The sequence below is a fragment of the Colobus angolensis genome, unplaced genomic scaffold (assembly GCF_000951035.1).
Source record: "Colobus angolensis palliatus isolate OR3802 unplaced genomic scaffold, Cang.pa_1.0 Scaffold28, whole genome shotgun sequence".
Taxonomy (NCBI): Eukaryota; Metazoa; Chordata; class Mammalia; order Primates; family Cercopithecidae; genus Colobus; species Colobus angolensis.
Genome location: NW_012116043.1, coordinates 2,572,640 through 2,597,068, shown reverse-complemented (window position 1 = coordinate 2,597,068; position 24,429 = coordinate 2,572,640).

The following is a 24,429-nucleotide window of genomic DNA, read 5'->3' as shown; positions in this document are numbered from 1 at the left end:
AAGGAAATTCTGTATCTATTAAGCAAAAACTCCTCATTTTTCCCCTTTCCCCTACCCCCAGCCTCTGATAACTTCGAATCTACTTTTTGTCTCTATAACTTTGCCTATTCTACATATTTCATATATAAGTGGAGTCACACAATATTTGTCCTTTTGTGTCTGCCTTCCTGTGTTTAACATAATGTCTTCCAGGCTCATGCATGTTACAGCGTCTATCAGAACTTCATTCCTTTTCGTAATATTCCATTGTGTGGATAGATCACATTTGTTTATTCTTTCATCTGTTGATGGACATTTGGGCTGTTTCTACTTTTTGGATATTATGAGTGATGCTGCTGTGAGCATTCATGGACAAGTATCTTTGAGTATCTGTTTTCAGATCTTTAGGGTCTATAGCTGTGAGTGGAATTGCTGGATCATATGGTAATTCTATGCTTAACTTTTTGATCAACTGCCAAACTGTTTCCTACAGCAGCTGCACCATTTTATGTTTTCGCCAGCGATCTATAAGTGTTCCAATTTCTCCATGTATTTTCCCAGACTTATTATTTTCCCTTTAAAAAAGTGTAGCTATCCTAGTGAGTGTGAAGTGGTATCTCATTGTGGTTTTGATTTGCATTTTCCTAGTGAATAATGACGTTGAGAATTTTTTGTGTGCTTGTTTGCCATTTGTGTATCTTCTGTGGAGAAATGTCTATTCAAGTCTTTTGCTCATTTTTTAATTGGGTTGTTTGTCTTTTTGTTGCTAAGTTGTAGATGTTTCTATTCTCTGGATAGTAAACCCTTATCACCTATGAATTTGCAGATATTTTTCCCATTCTGTGAGCTGTCTTTTCACTCTCTTCGTATAGTGTCCTTTAATGTAGCAGTCCCCAACATTTTTTGGCACCAGGGACTGGTTTCATGGAAGATAATTTTTCCATGGACGGTGATGGAGGATTGTTTTGGGATAAAACTGTTCCACTTCAAATCAGGCATTAGATTCTTATAAGGAGCAGGCAACCTAGATCCCTCGCATGCGCAGTTCATGATAGGGTTCGTGCTTCTATGAGAATCTACCGCCACTGATGATCTGACAGGAGGCAGAGCTCAGGTGGTAACGTGAGCGATGGGGAGCGGCTGTAAATACAGATGAAGCTTCGCTTGCTCACCCGCCGGGCTCACCTCCTGCTTTGTGGCCTGGTTCCTAACAGGTCACAGACTGGTACTGGTCCACAGCCCAGGGTTTGGGGACCCCTGCTTTAATGCACAAAAGTTTTATTTTTAAGAAGCCCAATATATTTATTTTGGTTGCTTGTATATTTTTGGTTATATAAATCTTTGAGATTTGTCCTTCATGGATTTTGCAATGATTTCATAAATATAACACCCTTGACAGATCATGAAGATTTTGCCCTTAGGTTTTCTTCTAAGAATGTATAGTTTTAGCCCTTTTAGTTAAGTCTCTAATACATCTTGAGTTAGTTTTGGTATGTGGTATAAGGTATAAAGGTCCAGCTTCATTCTTTTGCATGTGGATGTCCAGTTTTCCAAACACCAGGAACTAGTGTTTAAACATTTTCTTCTTTAGCAAGGCATGGTGCTGCTTGCCTGTAGTCCCAACTAGTTTGGGGGCTGAGGAGGGAGAATCTCTTGAGGCAGGGAGTTCAAGGCTGTAGTGCACCATGTCTGTGCTTGTGAGTAGCCACTGCACTCCAGCCTGGGCAACATAGTGAGACCCCATTTCTTTTTTTTTTCTTGCCTTTTTTTTTTTTTGAGACGGAGTCTCGCTCTGTCGCCTGGGCTGGAGTGCAGTGGCCGGATCTCGGCTCACTGCAAGCTTCGCCTCCCGGGTTTACGGTGAGACCCCATTTCTAAAAAAAAATCTTTTCTTCTTTGATGCTCTTCCACATTGATAGTGCAGATATTGACACATTCTTAGCATAGCACGGATGAGCTTTTTCCTGAGTGTAGGGAGATCATTGTTCTCTCTGGTAATCACTGTTGGAGTCATTGTCTTGTTGGAAGTCAGACGTTTGCTTTGCTGTTTCAGGATATTAGACTTGTTACTTTTTAACTCCCCCAGGGGAGTTTGGACGCGCCTTGTCATGGATTGGAGAACTCCCCAACCACTCTGAATGTGTTGGTACACTTCGGAAGCCTTACAATGATTAGTTGTCTACTTTTCAACCCATCTCCTCCACCTTCTTCCAGGAGCTGCCATCATGGAGATCAGACGTGGGCAACAGTTTAGATTCAGGGGTTCCCATTCAGCAATAAGAGACCTGTGCAAGTAAATACTGCCGAGACCTTTTAGCTGCAAACTTTGACATATGAGATTCATGCTGGGATTTGCTGTCAGGAGGAGGCATCAGCTGGAGCTCATAACTAAAGTTCTGATGGGAAGCAGGAGTCCAGTTTTAATGGCTTATCCATGTAGTGTGAGATGGCAGCCACATGTCCAAAGCCCAGGGTATAGGGGGAAGCCTGTCTGTTAAAAGTTAATGATCTAAGAAGTCCTGACATAAAGTAAAGCCTTGAGTGAAATTCCATGGCGTCGCGGACAGTTAATTTTTTATTAGGTTTTCCTAAGAAAGAGATAAAAGGCATTTTATCTTTTCTAAGGTTTGTATTAACATGTCATTGCGTTTTATAGATGCATTGGTCTTCATTTGGCCAATCTGGGACAGGTAATGGAAATATATATGCTTTGTGGGATGGCAAAGAAAACCTCCTAACACTTTGCCATGATTTATTATTGTTTTGTTGGGGATCTCTAAGTTTAAAAGACAAGGAAATCTTGATTTAGGGAAATGAGAGCCAGATGGACTGTTTGTGTTGCTTCCCACCTGGCTGACATTGAGTTTCCATCTTTCTCTATTGCTGGGTGTTTTTAACAACTCTGTACTCCAGTGAAGTTAGAGATCATGCTAGGTTGTTTTGTCTGCGAGATCCTTGTAATGAGCTTTTTGGGTAGAGAAGAGAAAAAGTCAGAAGTTCCAGGCTTCACTAGCTTTGTGCTACAGCAGTTGTCTAAGTGGAGATTCATTTCTTAGAGTCTTGTGCCAGGAGTGTCACTGATAGGCCCCAGGGGGCCAGGCAGGGGAAGTGATAAGCTTAGCTGGCCAACTGGAAGCTCCAGTTGGCTGTCTGGCCCAAGGAGGTGGACACTGCCCATCTCCAACCAGGAACTGGAGTCTAAAGTTGGCAGATTTTCCAATTTTCCAACCACGACTAGAAATCTGGACTCTTATGAAAAATGTGGGAAATAAATCTAAATTAAAAAATATTATGCAGGTTTAACACAACACACCTGCCGGCCACATTTAGCTCTTGGAGCCTCAGGTTTTAGCAGATGGCAGATGAAGCTTATTCACTCTATCTCCAGCCAGGACTTCTCTCCTGGGTTCCAGACGTCTCTCTCTTGACTGTCTACATGACATCTCTACCTGGACGTCTCATTGGTATCTCATACTTACCTGGCCCAAAACCATACTTCCCACCTTTGTCCTGAATCTATTCCTCCTACAGCCTTCCCTACTTCTGATGGCAATTCCATCCTTCCAGCTGCTCAGGCTAAAAAACCTAGGGCATCCCTGATTCTTCCCCTTCAGTTCGTTCCAAGCCATCAGCAAATCTTGTGTCTCTGTCTTCCAAATATATCCAGAAATTAACTCCTTCTCCTTCCCTTCACTGCTCCCAGCCATTATTGTTGCTTGCCTGGACCATTGCAGTGGCCTCCTACTTTGTCCCTTCTCAACCCTTTCTTCCCACAACAACCAACGCAACTTTGCTGAATGTCAATTGCACCATGTTCCTCCTCTGCTCAAAATGCCCCAGTGGTGTTCATCTCATTCCAAGCAAAAGCCAATGTCCTTAAAGTGGATCAGAATGCTCTAAATAATTGGTCATTCCCATTACCTCTATGACTTCCTGTCTGTTTACTTGCCCCAGTCTGGCCACACCGACCTCCTGCTAGCCTTGGAACACCCTGGGCATGCTCCTGCCTCGGGGACTTTGCTCTTATTTCCTCTTCTTGGGACCTCCTCCCTTCGCTTTCTGTGCTCCTACCTCCTTAGACCTTTATCATGGTGGCCCTTAGGAGGTTCTTGGCCTCCTACTTAACACTGCAGCCACTGGAGTCCACTCCAGTGTTCTTATCCTCCTTCTTCATTTTTCTCCATGTCATTTGCAGCTATCCAGAATCCTACGCATTTTATTATTTATTTCATTGGTAGTCTTTCTTTTTCCCATAAACCTGTCAGCTCCACAAGACCAGGGATTCTGTCTGGCACATAGAGAGGGCTCATTTTTGAACAAGTGAATGAATGGTGTAGACAGGAAGGTTTCGTGCGGTATCATGACAAACCCGTGGATTTAAATACGAGTGATGTGTTTCAGTCTGTATGGTTGTGATTCTTTTTGATTTAAGTGATTTTCTTAACCTCTCTGTACTTTGGGATCCTTCCTATAAAATAGGAATAATACTAGCATTCGACCTCTTAGGACCGTTGTTGGATTGATTGAATGAATGCATGGAAGGCACTTAGAACAGTGCCTGGAAAATCAGAAAAATGAGATAGGGTTTGCTATTATTATTACTGTTTATCTGTGTGAAAATGAAAACATTACAAATAGAGCTAAAGTCTGTTGTGATCAGCATCCCAAGTCCCACGTCTCTCTCTACTTTCTCTCCAGAAGTAACCACAGTTATTACACCTTTATTTTCTTTATTTCAGATCGTGTCTATGTCTGTACTTGTAATATAAGTATATATATGTTATATAAGCATATATATACTTGTAAGATAAGTATATATACTTGTAATAAAAGTATGTATATACTTGTAATATAAGTATATATAGTTATATACTTATTTATATACTTATATATACTTATATATACTTGTAATACAAGTATATATACACTTATATTTATATACTTATATTTATATACTTATAGATATACTTGTAATATAAGTATAGTTATATGCTTATTTATATACTTATATACAAGTATATATATACACATAAGTATATATATACTATAGTATATACATACACATAAGTATATATACTGTAGTATATACTTACATACTTATATTTCTACAGGTGAATATATATACACACACATATGTATAACTATATATATACTTGTACTATAGTATGCTTATACTAAGTATACTAAGTATACTTATATACGTATATACATGTACTATAGTGTAAGTATATATATAGTTATGTATGTGAGTGTATATATATTCACCTGTAGAAAAATACAGTATTTTGACAAAGATATACTTTACATAATATTTTTGCAACTTGCCTATTTTCCCTCAACAGTGCATCCTGAAGATGGTTTCACAACAATTCACAGACGTCATCCACTCTGTTCTTACCTGCTGCTGTATATTGTTCTGGAATATGGAACTGCTCTGGACACCTTAGCTGTTCCCCACTTGTGGACATCTAAGCTGTCTCCAAGTGTGTTCCATTACGAGCAATGCTTGGCTAATATCCTGTTATCTGCCTGAGTGCTTAGCCTTTCTCCAGGGTGAATATTAAGACATGCAATTGCTGGGCTCAGGGGGTTATGCATTTGCCATTTTAATAAATTATTGCACATTGTACTTTAAAATGTGGTTGCTAATTACAGTTCTACTAGCAGGATGTGAAAAGCCTTTCTTTTTTTTTTAATTGTAATTTTTATTTTGTGAAATAAAAAAACGTGAAAATTACAAAGAGTAACATAACAAACATCAGTGCACTCTGCGTCTAGAAATGTCAACTGTTCACATTTTGTCACATTTGCAGCAGGTCTTTTATTATTTTGTAAAAAAGGACCCGAACATTACAGAAAACATTGAAGTTCTCTTTTGCACCATCCTCAATTCCATCCCCTCTCCCAGAGGCAAATACGATCATGAATTTAATGTTTTTATGTTTTTCCTTATATGTGGAACCATGAACAATATGTTATTCTTGTGCATTTAATTTTTTCATTTAAATGTTATATTGACATAGTATTCTGCAACTTGCTTTTTTCTAGCCAACAATATATTTTGTAGACCTGATCATGTTAGCACATTTACACTTCCCTCAGTCTTTTTACTTGCTGTGTAATAGTCCATCGTGTCATGATTTATTTAGCTCTTCTCCACCTGATGGGCTTTTAAAACTGATTCTAGTTCTCTGCTATTATGACTAATCCTAAACCGAACATTGTGGTCAGGAGATATTCAGATTCTTTATTATATATTTTTATAATCCTTCAGTTTTGTATGCTATTTGGAATAAGATGCTCTTTATCTTTTCATAGACTCAGAAGCAGCCTTGAAAAGAAACATATCACTTTATCTGCCTTCCTCTGCTTGCCAGATGTTTGTTCTTTTAGGGGTAGTAAGATTAGATCTTTGCAGCTCGCTTTTATTAGTTTAGTTATTGCAGTTACTACTAGTTCTCATCAGGTGAAAACATTCGTTACCACACTTTAGAATCTTAATTATTTGGTTCTTTTTGTATCTGATGTTCTTATTCGTTTGACCAATATTTTCTGAGCACCTACTATATGCCAGGCTCTGTCCTAGGCAGGGAAAACTCAGATGTGGTCTTTGTCCTCTTGGAATTTCCATTCTCGGGGGAAATGGACACTACAACAGGCAGAAGTCAGCACCTCTGCTTCCCCTCCAGGTCCATCACTGAAGGGCTAATGGAGATGTGCTTCCTTGGCAGAGTCTGTCCTCTGGCTGAGCCCTCAAGGAATTTTATAGTGAGCAGTTTGAGTGAGGCTCAAAGTTAAAATTTCTAAGAGTTGTGTTCTTATGAACAGTTGCAGTATAATGAACTACCCCAAGACCTGGTGACTTAAAAGAACAACGCCATTTATTTTGCTCACTAGTTTAGAATTGGAACAGGGTGTGGCAGGAACAGCTGTCTTTGTCTTTGCTCTACTTGCTGTCATCATCCGAGGCAGCTCAAAGGAGTCATCTCAGGGCTCACTCGAATGTCTGGGGGTTGGTGCTGCTGTCTGCTGGGATCACAGCTGGACTGTGACTGGAACACCTCCATGACCGCCTTCCTGTGGCTGCTTGGTTTCCTTGCAGTATGGCAGCTGGTTGCAAGGGTGAGCATCCCAAGAGGCCCAAGTAGGAGCTGAATTTCCTTTTATGACTGCCCCACAGGGGCCATGGAGGCCCTTCCACTGTAGTCCCAGGCCCACCCAGACTCAAAGGGAAGGGATGTTGGCCCATCCCTGTAGGAAGGAATGTCATGTGAGATGGATCTACTGGTGTGACCCTCTGGAAGACACCGTCCATCACAAGCTGTGCAAAGCAGCTCTTCCTGCACCCATGTCCAGCCAGATCTCCTGGCGGGCAGTGGCATGGCTTGTGAGAGACCCGGACAGAGGTGGTGGTGGTGTGGACAGTGGCTGGGAATTGTAGCAGGATTGTTGAGGGCTCCTGTTTGCTGGGCACATTGCCTGTCTCCTTAGCTCCCTGCTACACTCATGGTCCCTCCCATTTTACAGATGAGGAAGCTGAGGTGCAGAGCTCTTGAGTAAGCTCCAGGGTTCACACAGTTAATCAGCAGGGAAACTTGGGTTTGAACCCAGGCATGTGAGTTAGACTGCCCTCTTCAAGTCTACATAACCACCCCCTACCCCAGGGAGGTGAGACTTCTCTACTCGGAAAGCTTCCAGCCACAGGTCTCCCGTGGGGCTCTCTCTCAGTGGCTGCTTCCTCTGGTAGGCCTCTGGTTACCATGGCAACAGCAAGCAGCCAACCTTGCAGAGAAACACTTTGACCTCCCCCTGCAACACCCCCCCGGTGGTTCTGGGTCTTCCTGAACAATGAGAGGCATAGTACATTTAGAGGCTTTGGGAGAGCACCTCCCTTTCATCTGCTAATGGGTGTGTGGATGTGAGAAACGGTTTTAAGATGTCTCCTTGACTCAAGGCACAGGATGAGCAATTATAGAAATGAAATACGATGTCACATCAAGTGGCCCATCACTGAGTACTGGTGTCCGAGGCTGTTCAATTATATGCACCTGTTTCCAGAGCTTCCCAACTCTTCAGTGAAAGACCTTTTGGGGTGGAATATTTCCTGCTTGCTCTTCTGGGCTATTTTGGGAAGATGGGCTGAGACACTGCTCCCATCTTCTTAGACATAATTGAGTGTGACAAAAGGTGGGTGTGTACTGGGGTTTGCAGAAGAATCCTGCAGCAGTGGCCCTTTAAGGGGAGATTCTTTCTTACGGATGCTCCTGGCTCGCTGGCACTCAACCCGTTTGGCATCCCTGTTTGTTAGTCATAGAGAAACCGGGTCACCGTTACAAGACAGTACCATTTTGATTCTAGGTTATGAGGGGAGGCAGGCAACAGCTGCTTGGGAATGGTGATTTTAAATAAAAGTTAATTGGGATTTCAATTAATTTAAATAGACATGAAAATCATACTTTCCCAGAACACACGTGGCAGCTGACGTCAATTCCATCCTTCCAGTTTGCTCAGGTTGAAAACCTTGGCCTCATCCCAGCTTCTCTCTTCCTTTCACATCCCACGTCCTATCCATCAGTGAGTTGCCACCTCTAGCTTTGAATTCCCAGGGTTCTGGCCCATCTTCTCTCTTCCACCCTGATCCAAGTCCCATCATCTCCTGCCTGGAATCTGCTGAAGCTCTTTCTAGCATCTTGCTTCTCTCATGCTTATCTCTTTCCAGTCAGTTCTCATCGAGGAGCCAGAATGAGCCTTTAAAAATGCAAATCATAACCCACTGTCCCTCTGCACAGAACCCCAACCAAATGGCAGAGAGCGGGCAGGCCAGAGGATGTGTGGTGGGCGCAGGGAGGTTGGGTGGGGAATGTGGCCCATCATTTTTCAATAGCATGATATTTCCTTCTGATCATGGGTCTTTTGGAAGCAGCCTAGAGAAGCTAGGCCAGATCTGACCTCCAGGAACTGCTAGATGAGGGATGTTCCTGATCAGAAGGATATTTTAGACCGAAGTAGCAGGTACATGGCATAAAGGAGTGAAGCAGGTGCTCATATACAAACAATGAGCACTCTCTCTCTCTGGTGCAGTAATAGGGAGTGGTGAGGACTGTGGCAAAGTGGAGAGCCTGTGCCCTGCCTACAAGGGGGACAGCTGCTCCCAGCTCCATCCAACTGTCATCATATGAGAGTGTAGGTCTAATGCTCTCAGATCTTCCAGGTATTCAAGACAAGTCAGAAATCCAGCCCAATAGACTCTCCATATGCTGGTTTGTTATTATCACTGTGAGCTCATGAATTTTAGTATATTTGATGGGTTTCAACCCACGGAGTCATTAGCTGTTTGGATGCTCTAAATCATCCCATCGTCGCCCAGCAGGTGCTCCTTCCAGCTGCCTCGCATGTCCTTTTGGTGCATCCCCGTCAGTAAGAGCATTTTCCCACATCTTGGCACAGGATCCTCCAGATTCATCTGGTACATGTCTTGCTCTGGATGTGGGATCAGCCATTTCTTCAGGATGCCAGGGCTTGAACTCCCCATTTTTAAAGGTTAGCAAGAAATTCACGTTAAGAATGAAAAGGTCTGCTGTAGATCTGTTCCTGGGGTGCCCTCTGGGGACCTGTGGGTAGATGTCCCAGCGTCCTCTGGAGAGTCCCAGGCTGAGCGCCACCATCTCTGAGGAGGTTGGCCTCTGCTTCTGGAGCCTGCTGGGCTGATGGATGGCACAGCTAATGTATCTGGATGGTTGCATTCCACTCAGGGACAGTCACTGAGAAATGTCTGAAATGCACTCACCCTGAGAGCTGTTCCTACAGGTTTTACCTTACCTGTGTCCAGTCAGATGGAAGCAATTCCTAGATGGTTAGGATCCATCTAGTATCCTATATATTTCTCTTTTCCTTTTCCTTTCTCTTTCTTGATGCCTCCTTGCTCTTTAATTCTTTCATTCCTTCTTTCCATTCTCTCTCCTCTCCTCTTCTTCCCTCCCTTCCTCCCTCCTTTCTCTCTTCCTTTTTTCCCTTCCTCCCTTCCTCTTTCCCTTTTTTTCCCTTCCTCCCTCCTTTCTCTCTTCCTTTTTTTCCCTTCCTCCTTCCCTTTTTATTCCCTTCCTCCCTCCTTTCTCTTTTCCTTTTTTCCCCTTCCTCCCTTCCTCCTTCCCTTTTTTTTTTTGAGACGGAGTCTCGCTCTGTCGCCCAGGCTGGACTGCAGTGGCATAATCTCGGCTCACTGCAAGCTCCGCTTCCTGGGTTCACGCCATTCTCCTGCCTCAGCCTCTGAGTAGCTGGGACTACAGGCGCCTGCCACCACGCCCAGCTAATTTTTTGTATTTTTTAGTAGAGATGGTATTTCACTGTGTTAGCCAGGATGGTCTCGATCTCCTGACCTCGTGATCTGTCCACCTCAGCCTCCCAGAGTGCTGGGATTACATCCTCCTTCCCTTTCTCTCTCCCTTCTTCCCTTCCTTCATTTCCCACCCCCGCCCTATTCTCCCTCGCCTCCTGTTTCCCCCTCCCCTCTCCTTCCCCCCCTTTCCTCTCCTCCCTTACCCTCTCCTCTCCCGTCCCCTCCCTCCATTGGTTTGGGTTAATTTTCTGCCACATGCAACCCAGGCTGGCTTCACGGACATGGGACTACAGCAGTTGCAGGGGATGCTATGCTCAGAAGGACCCCAAACTTTGTGTCATGCTCTTGAAATTCTTAATACTTTTTGACGAAAGGCTCCTGCCTTTTCATTTTGCACGGGGCCCCGCATATGACCTAGCCAGTCCTGTGTGTTGCCAAAGTGTCCGGCCAGATGTCCTCTCTGTCAGGACATCTCTTTGTGTCTCTGTCTTCTGGTGCATGATAGGCTTTCAGCAAATACAGATTGAACTCAAATCTTCATCCCCAGGATCAGTGCATCTTTTTTGGCCTCTGTTCTTGTCATCCAGCACCTGCCTGGGTGGCGTGCAAACTCATGTATACTTGTGTGCAGAGAGCTTAGCTGAGTGTGTGCAGGGGACTTGATTATGTTTTGTTTCTCTGAAAGTCTTGCTGTAATTCGAGGTGCAGGCTGCCACGTCCCAGCCTCCAGTCCTATGCAAACCAGCCTTGACTTCCGCGTGGGCGTCTGGAAACAGTAACGAGGTCTCACCTTCTTGGGATGTGGAGATTTTGACAAAGATCAGCAGCGATAGCTCCTCCAGAGTAATTGGAGGTTTTGCCGAGATTCAGTACCAACTCCAGGCAGCAGATGGGAGGCTTTTTCTTTCCTTCTTGCTCGGAAGCCTGGTTTGGAAGGCAAAGCTGCCTTCTGCCTCGAGGGCGAGGAACAGGGGAAAAGTGGTCCTGTGGGCCCCAGAGGTGGTGCTGGGCTTCCCGGGGTCTCTTGTGCTGCACTGAGGAGGTGCTTCCTGCACCCGGGCTCCGAGGGGCTCAGCTACTTCTTCCTGGAAGAGACTGAGCCAGCAGGGCTTGAACGGGGCAAATTCTCTAAGCTGGGAACCGCACGAGAGGTCGTGAACCCTCGCCAGGGAGGCACAAAGATCTTTTCTTTCAGCTCAAATGAGTGAAGTTGCCAGAGGCTGCTGTCATTTTTCAGCTAAGTCTGAGGGGTTAGGAGCTGGGATGAGATGTTTCTTTCTTCAATGCTAATGACTATCTAGGTTGCCTGGCCTGTTCTTTCAGAAATTAGAATAAAAATTAGCTGAGAAATGTCTTCTTTGTGCGAAGTGCCTCTGGTGAGCACTGGCTGCCCGTGGGAGGTCTGCGGATGCCCCTTGGAGCTGAAGGGGGCAGTCTGGGGGCACTTGCCTGTCTACACTTGCAGGCAGAGTTGGGGCTGGTTAGCTACTCAGGTTTATTTGGTGCTCTGTTCTGGGTTTTTCCTCTCCTATGTACTCTAGACAGGCTCAAGAAAGCATCCTCCTGGGCTTGCAAACTCAACCAGTGCCAGGAACCAGGCAGCTTACGCACGAAAGGAAGGAGGTTCTGGGTTAGGGAATCAACACAGGCGTGAATCCAACTGATGATACTGTGTCTTCCTGAAGGTGCATAATAATAGAAATTGTTTTTGTGTTTTGTTTTGAGATGGAGTCTCACTCTGTCACCCAGGCTGGAGTGCAGTGGTGTAATCTTGGCTCACAGCAACCTCTGCCTCCCAGGTTCAAGTGATTCTCCTGCCTCAGCCTCCCAAGTAGCTGGGACTACAGGCGCCCACCACCATGCCCGGCTAATTTTTGTATTTTTAATAGAGACGGGGTTTTACCATGTTGGCCAGGCTGGTCTCGAACTCCTGACCTCAAGTGATCCGCCTGCCTTGGCCTCCCAAAGTGCTGGGATTAAAGGTGTGAACTACCACGCCCGGCCAATAATAGGAATTGTTAACACTATTATTATTTTCCAGCCACTGCTCTGAATGCTTGTGTGTATCTTAACTCATGCAATCCTCACGATAGCCCTGATGCTGTGGCTACCATGATCCTTGTTTTACAGATGAGGAAACTGAGGCACAGAACGATGGCATCACTTGGTCAAGGTCACACAACTAGAAGGCAGTAGAGCTGGGATTTGAGCCTCAGATTCTGTGTCACTTGCCTCTTGGTGGTTAAGGGGTAATGGGACTTGGAGTGAACAGGAGACCCCATTCCCCGTCTAAAGATAGCAGTTGCTACTTGGCCAATTGTTGTCATTTACACCAGCAGTTTGCAGCCCTTGACGTCTGCCCAGCAGTGGCTCCAGAGACTGAGGATGCTCTGGAGGTGGTTATAACGGAGGTACTTAGGACAACAGGCAGGGGACCCGGGGTCACCACCCCCCGGATGTTGTGGAAATGGAAGATCAGCATCCCCTTCACCTGGCTGGCTTTTCTGGGGACACAGGTGGTCTTAGTGTAGCAGAGTTGTCCTGGATACTGAGTTCCCTGAATATTCTCTCCAACAAGCACTCCCTTAGCTTCAAGTTGCCCAACTCAGAGGAAGTGGGCTCATTACCTCCTCTTCTGTCTTTAGGTGTTAGAACATTCTTTCTACACAGATCCAAACTGCCTCCCCATCAAGTCCATCCTGGATTCCAGGGATTACACAGGATAAGTCTAATTCCTTCTCTACAGGACAATTGCTAATGCGCTTCATAGCTGCCCTGCTTGAGACCCCTTTGAGAATAAAATCCAAGCTCCTTCTGGTGGGGATTGGGGGCAGTGGCTGCATGGCCTGCCCCTGCCCTGATTCTAAGCAGCGTCTCTTTCCACTCTTTCTTTTCCTCTATGTCAGGCATCCTAACCTTGCTTTTCCTCAATACACCAAGCTAAAGGGTTCTTTTCTTTCCTTTTTAAAATGCTTTATTTTGAACCAATTTTAAATGTAGAGGAAAGCTGCAGAAAGAGTACAGAGAGGTCCTGTGTACCTTTAACCTGGCTTCCATGAAGCTATTTTCTAGAAAGTGGTCAAAGAAGGCAGCATTGAGGAGTTGATGTGTCAGCTGAGGTCTGAGTCCCGGGAAGGGACTGACTATATAAAGACCTGGGGCAGCTCATTCCTGGAGATGGGGGGCAGGAAGCGCAAAGGTCCTGTGGCAGAATGGTGCCAGATGTCCACTAGACACGAAGTGGGGGGCTGCAGTGACGTAAGCGAGGGGGATAGAGCAGCGAGAAGGACCATCCCACAGACCGTACTACAGGCCACCGTGAGGATTTGGGCTTTTACTCTGAGTCAGATGGGAGCCATGGGAGGATTGGAAGCAGGGCAGGAGGCCTGATGTGACTTCCCTAAGGTCCCCCATAAATAAGTACGTCTCCTCTTTCTCAGCCAGAGCCTTTGGCCAGGCCTTCTCTCCTTGCCTACCCACCACAACCCACGTGTCTCTTGTTCCTGGCAGGGTGGTGAGAGGGCTGGAAGCAGAATGGGGGGCTCCCCATCAAAGAATAGTGCTGCCTTCCCAACTTGGGGACAGAACCCCTTGTCATCCCGATCCTTCTCCATCAGCCAGGCAGAGACTCCCATCTGTTGATCTTGGGCAAGTGACTTCCCCTCTGTGCCTCAGTTTCCTTCTCAGATGGAGCTGATCGTAGTACCTGGGTTGTTGAGAGGATTAGAATGGGTTGGTACACCGAAAGTGATTGGAAGCACCTTGCCCGGAGTGCACACTGTGTGTGCAGCTTCACATTGCTGCAGGTGCATCTGTGTAAAAGGCTGAATCTCCACTGCCCATCAGTCTCTGCTGTGCAAGATCACCACGCAACGGGAGCATGGATCCACTGCGCTCTCCCGATGGGCAGAACTGAGAACTGGGGGTGCTCCCCTTCAGTCTTTTGTCCTTGCCTTTTCCTGGGCTTGGAGCAGGACTTAGGGTTTTGGTGAGGAGTCCTGGCCTGAGTGAGGGGGACATCATCAAAGGATAGTGCTGCCTTCCCAACGTGGGGACAGATCCCCTCATCATCTCAATCCTCCTCCATCATCAGCCTAGTTGAGTCTCCCACCTGTTGGCAAGTGACCTCCGAGGCTGGGCTTCCACCTGGAGCCTTCACATTCTGGGGCTGCCAGAAGGGGTGGCCAGTGTGACTTTGAGGGGCTCCGACCTGCCCTCCTTGCTGCATTTGGGGAGCTCTCAGTGGTTCTCTTCATCAGCTTTCTCTGTAAGGGTGTTTTTTCGCCTTAAACAACTCAGAAACTCCACTCCTAGGTAAGTGGAAATGCAAATATAAACGTGAAGACTTGTGTGAGAATTGTTTCTTAAAACATTGTATATAATCACAGAAACTTGGAACCAACCTAAACTTCCAGCAGGAGAATGGATCCATATGGTATTTCCATACAATGGGATACCAAATAGTAGCAAAGTGAGTGGGTTACGGCAATGTGTGTCAATAAATGTAACTTCCGTAGACATGATGTTGGGTGGAAAATGCAAGTTGTAGAATCATAGAGTACAATACTATTTATATAAAATCTAGAAATGATACAACATATCTTACCATATGTAGGCATTATATACTACCATACAAGTAAAAAAACTCACAGCATGGTGAATCCCAAGTTGAGGAAAGGGTTTACCTCGGGGGTCAGGAGGGAACTGTGGTTGCGGGGGGACCACAGAGGACTTCAGCTGCGTTGGCAGTGACCTCTTTCTTTCTTTCTTTTTTTTCAAATAGAACTTTTAATGAATTTATTTTTCTTCAACTTTTATTTTTAGTTCTGGGGTACATGTGCAGGGTGGTGTGCAGCTTTGTTACGTAGGTAAATGTGTGCCGTGGTGGTTTGCTATGCCTATCAGCCCATCACCTAGGTATTAAGCCCAGAATGCATTAGCTATTTTTCCTGATGCTCTCTCTTCCCACCCCGACCCCTGACAGGCCCCAGTGTGTGTTATCCCCCACCCACCACGTCCATGTGTTCTCACCATTCAGCTCCCACTTATAAGTGAGAACATACAGTGTTTGGTTTTCTGTTCCTGTGTTAGTTTGCTAAAGATAATGGCTTCCAACTCCATCCATATCCCTGCAAAGGACATTTCATTCCTTTTCATGGCTGCATAGTATTCCATGGTGTATATGTACCACATTTTCTTTATCCAGTCTGCCATTGATGGGCATTTGGGTTGATTCCATGTGCAGTGACCTGTTTCTTAACTTGGTTGGTTGGTCCAGGTATATTCATTGTATTATAAAAATCCTCTTGTAAAAAATGTTACATAATCAATTAAAATGTTATTTGAATAACAGTTTGTATAGCTAAGAAAAAAATGAGTCTGGAAGTTAGTGGACTGGATGTCCTTGACCTCTCTTGCTGGTATTGACCCACTGGGGTCCCCCGGTTGTCCCCAGAGGCCATGATATAATCCTGGGTTTCAGGGCAGGTAGCCCAGTGGTAAGAGCATCAGTTGGAGGTGGCTTAGGTCCTGGTTTTGTCCTGGTGAACCTTGGATAAGAGTTGGGTCCTCTCTCAATGTCAGTTTCCTCAGTTGTAAAATGGGGAGAATTTTGTCCCCGTGACTACAGCTCCCGGGGCTGGTGGGAGGATTTGCAGAGATGGTGGCACGTGTAGCGTGTTTAGCTCAGAGCCAGTGGCAGTGTACTCTGAACAATACACAGTAGATGCTGTTAATGATGGTAGTGAGCAATCATTCCATCCACACAGTGAGAGGGACAGGCAGAGGATGAGGGGAGAGATAATGAGAACTCGGCTCTCCAGTATGGGTCCCGACGCCTCCACGTAAACGAGGCTGCCATCTTATGTTCAAACCCCAGGAGGACTGGTTGCTTTTGAGCCACACTGACTGGAAGCCTCTCTTCTGCTCTGGCCACACACCCTGCTGCCCTTCATGTGGCTATAGACTAACCCTGACCCATCACAGATCCACAGCTGATGGTGACCTCAGATTACCCTCCCGACCCCGCTGAGATAGGCACTGACTCTCTGGTTCCCTTCAGGGCTGGGCTGGGTTGCCTTCCTTCTTGTTGACTCAAAATGGGGTTGGGGGCAGCCTGTCCACCCTCTGATCTGGGGTAAGCCTTTCTCTCTGAGGATGGAGAGGCTGGACCTCAGAGGGCAGGGGCTCTGTCCAAACCAAGAGAGAGTGGACGGAGGTGCTTGCTATATTGCAGCTGTCTGGCCTGAGATGTCCCCAAAGCAGAGGCTTTTCAGGAACATTTATGTTCCTTTTTGTCATGAAAGTGGGGTCTGTCTACTTGGTCACTTGTTATGCGCTGGGTGCAAGAATTTCTCTTGCATAACAAGTAGTGTAACAGGAATGCATACAGTCCTGGCTCACCTAAGTTTTGATCGAGAGGAAGCAGCCTTGTTAGTGGAGTAATTCTCAAGCTTTGGACACCAGACAGTTTGGATTTATGGACATTGTCTAAGGAAGCCGGCAGCCCACACCTGGAGATCTCAGGGAATGGGAAGCTGAGGCTGGGGCCACTCTTCCCTTTACACATGAGAGCCCCAGGTACTATGGGAAACTGAGAGCTTCTTGTCCAGATAACCCTGAGGGAGAACCCACGGTCTTGATGGGACATTATCTCAGCATTACTTATGAAGACCGAAGTATCAGTCTTCATGCTCCGTGTATCACCCTCTTTCTCATTTGCCTGAGAACTAGATCTGGAATATCATGTCCTGGCAGGTGGAATCCTGTTTTCTCAACCCTCTAAAAAGTGGGACAGCCCCTTTATTATCATACAGAACACAATTTGATGATGGGACGGTTTGTCTAGAAATCCAGAGAAGAGATTGTATTAGTTAAGAGCATTTTTGGTTTCAAGAGATAGAAAACATTAAACGGGGAAAATGGGAATGCTATTGACTCATGTAGTTGAAAAGCAGAGAGCTACAGCTTCAGGTATGGCTTGATCCAGGGGTTCAAATACTGTTTCCAGGATCCAGTATCTTTCCTTGTCTTGCACTTCCTCTGAGGATTGGCTTAATTTTACACATTCACATGGGGGATAAGATATCTTCATAGTAAAGCCCAGTGGCAATAAAGAATTCTCATCAGATGTTTCAAGCAGAAGTCCTACGCCTTATTCCCACTGACCTACATTGGGTCTCTGATTGGCTGGGCTTGGATCAGGTACTCATTCTTGTAAATGAGAGTGGAATTGCCACTGCCTGAAACATGGGAGAGAGGAAGGAGAAGGTAGTTCCCAAAGAAAAACTGGAGTGCAGTTACCAGGAGGGGAATGGATATTGAGGGGCTCAATGATCACATAGGTCCAGTGATCAGAAGGGAGCCACTGGCCAGGTGTGGGGGCTCACACCTGTAATCCCAGCCCTCTGGGAGGCAGAGGTGGGAGGATCGCTTGAGTCCAGGAGTTCAAGACCAGCCTGGGCAACATAGTGAGACCCTGTCTCTACAAAATATAAACAAAATTAGCTGGGTGTGATGGCTTGTGCCCATAGTTCCAGCTACTTGGGAGGCTGAGGTGGGAGGATCACTTGCACCCGGGAGATCGAGGGCTGCAGTGAGCCCTGATTGTGCCACTGAACTCCAGCCTGGGCAGTAGAGCAAGACCCTGCCTTAAAAAAAAAAAAAAAAAGACAAAAGAAGCCACCGGTCTAGGGCACCACAATTCACCTTTTCTACAAGGACTAGCCTCGCTTGCCTGGACTCTTCTGTGATGTCTCTGGGTCCTGCACTGAGCTTTGGCCTTTTGGGGGCTGGCTTGGAGCCTCCCCGTCCTGCTGGAGCCCCTCATGTAACTGTATCAACAATGGCCCAGCTGGCGAGGAGGTCTGATCCAGCAGCCTCATTCATGCAGGCACCAGAGAGAAAATAGGAGCAAATAAATTGCTGGCCTACGTTAAATTTAGACTTATTCTGTTGGAGCTAATTGTAATCTTTATTTGGTCCCAAGTGATTCATTCTTATCGCTCTTATTATAGCTGAGAAAATTAATTTTTATTCTACCATAAAGGTGGCTGTAATAATCTGGGTTCAGGGAGGGGGATTACTTTAATAAGATTTGCCAGCAGGCTTTGAAACAGTCAGCTTTTATTAGCATGTGGAACCGGCCTGTTGCAATGGAGAGGACGTTAGGGGGCCCCGGCGGGATTGCCGGGGTGAGCTTGGCTAGGAGAAGGGACAGGTTTGTTTGCTCTGTAAAGAGCTCAGGCCTGTTTCCATGCCTGTGTTTAAGTACAGGAACGGCGCCACAAGGCGGGAGCTGAGTTGACCTCAGTCTTTGGCCGATTCAAATGGAAACAAATGCATTTAAATGAATCATGAGCCTGCTCCCGAAACACCATGCACCATAGGGACAAGGGAAAATGCTCTGGGGTCAGGCTGGTCTTAGACGTTGGGACTGTGGGGAATATGGAAAGCAACACAGTGTCTAGGAGCAGATGTTACGCACCCATTATCTATTTGTGATTCCAGATTCCAAAACCTCTGAAAACCAAAACGTTTTTGGTAAATTTTCAGCAGACTCATTGGGCGGTAGAACCTCACCTGAGCTCGTTTATAACTTTTATTTGTTCCACTTAAGAGGAAGGCCCTTATCTTTGACTTGGAACCACTGGTGTGTGGATTTAAAGATGCTACCCCAGGCCCCACTGAAGGTGCTACTGATACTCAGCATATGCTTTGGTCTTGCCTGTCTAAATCAGAAAAATTAGGAATGGAGAGTTCTGGAAAAGAGGTGCTGGATCTGGATACATGCAATGTAGACCAAAGAAGTGGTAGATTTTTCTGATTTTGGGGGAGAGAAACCAGAGGTCCTAACTGTTATGTGACATCTCTCAATTTCGATTTGTTACTGAGCCAAACTTTTACATTTTATGTTTTGAAGACAGAAAATATCCCCAATACTGTTAGTCATTAGGAAAAGGCAAATTAATACCATAATGAGATACCACTGCACAACCAATGGAATGACTAAAATGAAAAACCTGGCGATATCAAGTTTTGGCAAGGATGTGGAGAAACTGTAATCCTCTATGTACTGATGGGAATGTAAAATGGTGTAGTCACTTTTGAAAATGAGTCATTTTTTTTTTTTGACGGAGTTTTGTTCTTGTTGCCCAGGCTGTAGTACAGTGGTGTGATCTCGGCTCACTGCAACTTCCACCTCCCAGGTTCAAGCGATTCCTCTGCCTCAGCCTCCCAAGTAGCTGGGATTCCAGGTGTGCACCACCATGCCCAGCTAATTTTTTGTATTTTTAGTAGAGGTAGCATTTCACTATGTTGGCCAGGCTCATCTCAAACTCCTAACCTCAGGTGATCCACCCACCTTGGCCTCCTAAAGTGTTGGGATTATAGGTGTGAGCCACCAAGCTCTCCTGGTTCATCAGTTTGCTTAAAAGTTGAGATACACCACCGTATGACCCGTTAATTCCACTGCTAGATATCTACCTAAAAAAAGAGACCTGTTTATAAATGTTTATTCGTCATTGCCCCAAACTGGAAACAACCTAAATGTCCATCAGCTAGTGAATGCATGAACACCCTTTAGGACACCCATACAATGGAATAAAAAGGCACGAACTACTGATAAATATAATAATATTGGTGACTTATCAATTATTATGCCAAATAAAAGAAGCTGGGCACAGAGGTCTCCATATTGTATGTTGATACGGTTTGGCTGTGTCCCCCCCCCAAATCTCATCTTGAATTGTAGCTCCCATAATCCCCATGTGTCATGCGAGGGAGCTGGTGGGCGGTAATTGAATCATGGGGCAGGTTTTCCCTGTGCAGTTCTTGTGACAGTGAATAAGTCTCACGAGATCTGATGGTTTTATAAAGGGCAGTTCCCCTGCACACATTCCCTTGCCCGCCCCCATGTAAGACGTGCCTTTGTTCCTCCTTCACCTTCCACCGTGATTGCGAGGCCTCCCCTGCCATGTGGACCTGTGAGTCCACTGAACCTCTTTTTCTTTATAAATTGCCCAGTCTTGGGTAATTAGTAGCATGAAAACAGACTAATACATATATCTACACATGTATATGGATATCTAGAACATTCAAGCCTGCAGAGACAGAAGTGGATTAATAGTTGCCAGGGCTGTGAGTGGGAAGAGGGATTACCTGTCAGTGAACACAGGGAGCTTTTGGGGTATAGGAAGTATTCTAAAACTAAATTGTGGCAATGGTTGCACAAGTTTGTAGCTGAACTCATCAAACCATATGCTTTAAATGGGTACATTTTATTGGATGCCAAGTATACCTGAACAAAACTGTTAAAATATTCAAAGACGTAATGCATTCATATGGTTCAAATTTCAAAAAGTATAAAAGTGATTATAATTAAAAAAATTCCATCTTACCCTCAGCAATCCAGTTTTCTTTTGCACAGGCAGTCAACATGATTAGCATTTTCCCCCAGTGTGTTCAGAGATATTTCATGCATAGAAAAGCATAGAAATGTACTTTTCTATGCATATATATATATATATATATATATATATATGCTGTATATGTTTCCCTGTGTATAATTTGCTTTGCCTTCATAGACAGTAGCAAACCATGAGTACTGTTTGGTACCTTGTTTTTTTCCACTGAACACACAGTATGTCTGGAGAACCTTCTCTGACATAAAGAGCTGTATTTTTTTCAAGTGCTGTCCTTCCACATTCTATCGTGTGGCTGACCCATAGCTTATGTTGTCACTCCTCGATTGATGGACACTGGCTTGGTTCTAGTCTTTTGCCACTACAAAAATGACTGGCCAGGGTGCACTGCCTCACACTGTAATCCCAGCACTTTGGGAGGCCAAGACAGACAAATCACCTGAGGTTAGGAGTTCAAGACCAGCCTGGCCAAAATGGTGAAACCCTGTCTCTACTGAAAATACAAAAAATTAGCCAGCCGTGATGGCAGGCGCCTGCAGTGTCAGCTACTTGGGAGGCTGAGGCAGGAGAATTGCTTGAACCTGGAAGGTGGAGGTTGCAGCGAGCTGAGATTGCATCATTGCACTCCAGCTTGGGCAACAAAGCGAGACTCTGCCTCAAAAAACCAAAACCAAAACAAACAAAAAACAAAAAGACTGGCCAGATTCTCTACCCTGTCTTTGCCTCTCAGCAACTTTGTTTCTTTTCTTTTTTTTTTTTTTTTGAGACAAAGTCCCATTCTGTCGTCCAAGCTGGAGTGTCCAATGGCACGATCTCAGCTCACTGCAACCTCTGCCTCCAGGGTTCAAGCAATTCTCCTGCCTCAGCCTCCGGAGTAGCTGGGATTACAGGTGCACACCACCATGCCTGGCTAATTTCTGTATTTTCAGTAGAGACAGGGTTTTGCCACATTGGCCAGGCTGGTCTCCAACTCCTGACCTCAGGTGGTCTGTCCACCTTGGCCTTCCAAAGTGTTAGGATTACAGGTGTGAGCCACTGTACCGGGCTCCTTTTTTCTTAATGAAGCAAATGGTAGTGCCTACCTACCTTATAGAGTTATAAGGATGAAAGGAGCTCATGTATATAAAGGCATTCACAGGGACTGGCACCCAGAAAAATCATGTAAGCATTATAGAAAGAAGCCAGTAAGCCAGAGAGCGCCAACCGGAAGGTTGGAAACAACCCCCACAACCATGAAATTTCCTTAGAGACACACACACACACACACACACACACACACACACACACACAAACACATACACACACACATACACATACACACACACACATACCCACATACACATACCCACATACACACATACACACATACATACACACACACACACATACACACACACACACATACACATACACACATATACACACACAGACACAGACACACACGAACACAGACACACATACACACACACACACATACACACACACACATACACACATACACACACATACCCACATACACATATGCACACATACACATACGCACATACACACACACATATACACACACATATACACACACGCACACACACATACACACGCACACACACACACAAACACACAAACAATGGGGGCAGGGAAAGAATGCAAGAGGTGAACACTTTCTTAACATAAAAATGAGCTAACTTCAGATCAGAGAAATGGAGGCCTCATGTTTCCAGAATCCTCTGCAAAAATGTCAAATTTCTGATCAATAACTTTCAAATGCCACAATCGGTGCATTCAAATAATAATTCTTTGAAGTCCTAGTAAATAAATATATTGACAAACAGATTAATTGCCGATCACTTCTCCAATGTTGTCATTACTTCCAAACAGTTAGATCCAAAATAAGGTGGTCTGCACCGGAAAGGTGCTGGTAGAATTATTGCTTCCACGAAGAACCTTGCAGGTGTCTCATGTCACGTGTGTGCAGGTATATTCATAGGATAAGTTCTGAGAAGAAGAATTAATCAAAAGGTATGTGCAGATTTATTTTGGATAGATTTTGCCAAATTATCAATTTTACTCCCTAGAGCAGGGTTCCCCAACCTCTAGGCCACGGCCTGGTACTGATCTGTGGCCTGTTAGGAACCGGGCCACACAGCAGCAGGCTAGCGAGCATTACTGCCTGAGCTCTGCCTCCTGCCAGATCAGCGGCAGCGTTGGAGACTCATAGGAGCCCAAACCCTATTGTGAACTGTGCATGTGAGGGATCTAGGTTGTGTTCCCCTTATGACGTGGAACAGTTTCATCCTGATTATCCCTGCCCTCCACCATCCATGGAAAACTTGCCTTTCATGAAACTGGTCTCTGGTGCCAAAAAGGTTGGAGACCACTGCCCTAGAGTGACAATTGAGATCGTGTTCCCTTAGCTACCGTAGACTCCAAAAGTCTGGTCTTTGGATCCTTTCAGCTTGAAAGGTGAGATGTGGACGTGGCAGTCTCTTAGTTTTGGGGGAAAACAGTCCAGCTTCAACGGGGCTCAAACAAAACTCCGTTGGGCCAGTTCCTGCCCTGGGCCCATTGGTGTAGACAGTGGTTACCTGCCTGCAACGCAAAACAGAAGAGCTCTTCTGGCATCATTTCCACTGAGATAGCTGATAACAAGGGGTAGATGTCGTAGCCTGAGGCACCAGTTCCATTGTATTTACAATTTTTGCAAATTGAATAAGTCATGCCAGTGATTTCTCAGGACACATCTGCCAGTTGCTTACATTTTTCACAGGCCCAGAACATATGGGTAAGGTAAAGACGCAAACACACAAAACCCAGAAAAAAGCACAGCATCCCAGCTGACAAGAAGCCTTTTGAATTCTTATCAAAACATGAGTGTTTGATGCCCCTAGAATGCGTGGCCGTGGGAGCAGCAGCCTCAAACCAGGCAGGAGCAGAGGACTTTCAAAGCAGCGCCCAGGGGAAATGGGAACGCTTTCTGGTGCAAACTGCCTTGTTTTGGATCTAATTGTTTGGAAGTAATGACAATATCGGAGAAGTGATTAGCAATTAATCTGTTTGTCAATATATTTACTAAGTCTTCAAAGAATTATTATTTGAACACACGGATTGTGGCATTTGAAAGTTATTGGTCAGAGATTTGACATTTTTGCAGAGGATTCTGGAAACATGAGGCCTCCATTTTTCTGATCTGAAGTTGGCTCAGTTGGCTCTTTTTTTTTTTTTTTTTTTTTTTGAGACGGAGTCTCGCTCTGTTGCCCAAGCTGGAGTGCAGTGGCCGGATCTCAGCTCACTGCAAGCTCCATCCCCCGGATTTACGCCATTCTCCTGCCTCAGCCTCCCGAGTAGCTGGGACTACAGGTGCCCGCCACCTCGCCCGGCTAGTTTTTTGTATTTTTGGTAAAGATGGGGTTTCACCATATTAGCCAGGATGGTCTCGATCTCCTGACCTCGTGATCCGTCCGTCTTGGCCTCCCAAAGTGCTGGGATTACAGGCTTGAGCCACCGCGCCCGGCCAAGTTGGCTCATTTTTACGTTAAGAAGGTGTTCGCCTCTTGCATTCTTACCCTGCCCCCGTGGGTGTGTGTGTGTGCGTGTGCGTGCGTGTGTGTGCGTGTGCGTGCGTGTGTATGTGCGTGTGTGTCTGTGTGCTTGTGTGTGTGTATGTGTGTGTCTCTTAAGAACTTTCTGTTTTGTTGT